The 2,032-nt window shown below is 36.5% G+C and overlaps 1 protein-coding gene across 1 annotated transcript in view; it reads left to right on the forward strand.

The window, feature by feature from the left end:
• Positions 1-1,374: 1,374 nt before the first annotated feature.
• The window catches only part of LOC102310766 (CMP-N-acetylneuraminate-beta-galactosamide-alpha-2,3-sialyltransferase 1), an 11,484-nt gene continuing 10,826 nt past the window's right edge, over positions 1,375-2,032 (forward strand). Inside the window, exon 1 of the mRNA XM_042216837.1 lies at positions 1,375-1,592. The gene's annotated coding sequence lies outside the window, so the exon portion shown is untranslated. The remainder of the gene's footprint in view (positions 1,593-2,032) is intronic.

The raw sequence follows: 2,032 nt of genomic DNA on the forward strand, positions 1-2,032 counted from the left end.
AATATGACTAAAGAGAAGTTGGGAAGAGAGTTAACAGAAGGAGAGGGAAAGAAAAATAGAGGAAAAGAGGGATAGAGAGAAAAGACACTGAAAATCTGCTTATCTATTTGCTTTGCAAAACAAGAAAACAGCACAGAAGGGAAACTACAGCAACAACCAACATAAGCATAGGTAACAGTAAATAATAAACATTGAATCTTATTGAGTGGCACACAAAGCCAACAATGCATGAGATGCTTAAAGTGCAGCAGCCAACCAAGATAGTGTGTGTCTGTGAGTACCTGTTTGTACACCTGTGTGTGTGTGAAGGAGCAGGTAGTCACATTTGACCATTGTGACTGTATTTATTCATAATGTCTATTCTGTGTTATTTTCATGAGATTCGTAAGCATGAGATTGTTGTTTTTCCACAGGAAAATGCAAAAAAGGATATTACGTGCTATTAAGGACATGACAAAGGAATCACACCGTATGGAACTTTTAGCCAAGCAAAATCCTTAAAAAAATCATTTTTCTTTAATGCATTTGGGTCAAGTTATAATTTCGTCACTGCCCACCTCCAAACATCAAACCAATTTGACCCTAAACAAGAAAGGTGTTCCTGCTCGTCTCTAAGCTTTGCTCCACATCCACACATACAGGTAGAATACAGTAGATAGAGTAGTTTTTGAGTGAAAAACTGTGCATGGTCACAAGAAATTTGAGGTTATCAAGATTTCTGTGGTGTTTCTGCACCACGTTGCATTTAAAAATTATTATTCCTAATCTTCCTCAGTTTGTAATGTGTCTAGTTCAATGCAGAGGGTTTCTTATAAGATTTTTTCCTTCCCACTGTTACCAAGTGCTTGCTCATGTGAGGCTGTCTGAATCTGGAGGTTTTCTCTCCATTAATGTAGCATACCATCTTTGGTACCTTCTTAATAATATAGTATCATCTTGTACTATGAAAAATTAAAAAACAAACAAATCCTCCCCTCTGGTTTGTGTATAGAGGTTGAATGGCATTCTAAAACATTTCAAAAAGCATCAATTTTTATACAAGAGATGACTGGTATGAATGACTCCAATTAGAATTGGTAAAGGAGTAGACCACATCAGCTTCAGCACAGGTGAACTACTGCAAACAATAATAAAATAATAAATATAATTATAATAACAGTCATTCATCATTTTCAAAAATGAAACTGAATGAAACTCATTTTCCCATCTAGCATTAATTTATATATAATATTAAGAAATATAATAATAATAATAATGAATACAAATAAAATCATGTGATATTCTTCTTCTCATTATTTATGGTACTACATTCATAAGCTCATATCAAAAATAATCTGACATGGATACATGGTTTCCTTCCATGTATGGTTTTCATGGGTTAAACAGATCCTAAATAAACCCTCCCAGGTAATACTACACTGGCTGTTGCACAGTTAACAGACAGGTTTTTCCTCTTTTCTCAATTCTGAGAACAACCCAAACAATTCAGCTTTCCTAGAACCAAAAATAAACCTCACTATTTGAATAGTAGCTCACCAATTCAAATCTTTCACATGCTCTCTGCCTGCTTTCTACCTCCTTTACTTTTGAAGGTAAGAGAAAATATATTACATTTAACACTATTAATTACTCATGACAAGCTTTATAGAACCTCTTAAAAAAACCTTATTCAGATGTTAGAGCGTTATGCCCATTAGTTCCAGCTGTGTCCCCTCCTGTGTACCATTTCCTGATTACTTGGTGTGTGTATTTATAGTTGGTGTCTGCCTGTGCTTCTCGTCGCGTCGTCTGTGTTTCTCTGTGAACTTCCTGCGTAGTCTGCATTATTCCATGTTTCTTCGTGTCTCTCTGCTCCTCGCTTCATGTTCTCCATTTTGTATTAGTTTTCCCAGTTTAGGTTTATGTTTGGTTCTGCCCACACCTTGGTTTTGTGCACTGTAAATAAAACCCACTTGCACCTCCGCCATTGTCTGCTATTGGATCCTCCTTTCTCACCCTCCACACGACTGCCGCCCCAGCCGTGACAAAAGCC

Source organism: Haplochromis burtoni, unplaced genomic scaffold, assembly GCF_018398535.1.
Source record: "Haplochromis burtoni strain Fernald_Lab_line unplaced genomic scaffold, NCSU_Asbu1 Contig_1286, whole genome shotgun sequence".
NCBI classification, from domain to species: Eukaryota; Metazoa; Chordata; class Actinopteri; order Cichliformes; family Cichlidae; genus Haplochromis; species Haplochromis burtoni.